This window comes from Gossypium arboreum, chromosome 5 (assembly GCF_025698485.1).
Source record: "Gossypium arboreum isolate Shixiya-1 chromosome 5, ASM2569848v2, whole genome shotgun sequence".
Lineage (NCBI taxonomy): Eukaryota > Viridiplantae > Streptophyta > Magnoliopsida > Malvales > Malvaceae > Gossypium > Gossypium arboreum.
In genome coordinates, this window is record NC_069074.1 from 70485952 (window position 1) to 70486743 (window position 792).

A 792-nucleotide genomic window follows, 5' to 3' on the forward strand; every position below is an offset into this window, starting at 1 on the left:
ATAACCTGTTGTTCGACGATCTAGCAATACGACAAGCACTACCACCACAACACCAATTACCTATGGAGCTACCCATGGCTCGAGAAGAAAGGACACTACAAGACTACGCGCTAGCAATTTTGGGTGTAGTATAGGGAAGTATTACAAGATTGAAAATAACTACAAATAATTTTGAAATAAAGTTGTTAATGATCCAAATTATTCAAAACAATTTGCAATTTAAAGGAATAGTGATTGCGGATCCTAATTAGCATCTAAAACGATTTCTTTAACTATGTGATACTTTTGAATTTAACTGAGCTACTAATAACGCTATTCGTCTTCGGTTGTTCTCCTTCTCCTTAATAGATAATGCCTTTTCTTGGTTAGATTCGTAGGCACCAGGGTCAATCACTATATGGAATAAGCTTGCGAAATAGTTTTACACAAATTCTTTCCAACCAACAAAAGTATCCAACTAAGAAGAGATATTGCCAATTTCAAAAAAAATGGAAGGAGAAAACTTCTACGAGGCTTGGGAACATTTTAAATTGCTTGTATAGAGATGTCCTCATCATGGTATGCCTGAATGGTTAAGATTGCAAATATTTTACAATGGATTAGATAGAAATTCAAGGTGAAGACTAGATGGAGCCGTAGGATGGGCCTAATGAATCGAACATACAAAGATGCCTATTAGCTGATAGAAAATGTAACAACCCATTTTCAGTGAATTCAGAATAGTGGTTTCGGGACCACAAATCCAAGTCGAAAACAAAATTTGTTTTAATATTATTGCATGTTATGCATTAT

General features: G+C 34.8%; 1 non-coding gene across 1 annotated transcript; it reads right to left on the bottom strand.

The window, feature by feature from the left end:
• Window positions 1-454: 454 nt before the first annotated feature.
• On the bottom strand, window positions 455-562 carry LOC128293473 (small nucleolar RNA R71). Its single transcript, XR_008283654.1, has one exon. It is a non-coding gene; the product is annotated as a small nucleolar RNA R71 (small nucleolar RNA).
• Window positions 563-792: the final 230 nt, after the last annotated feature.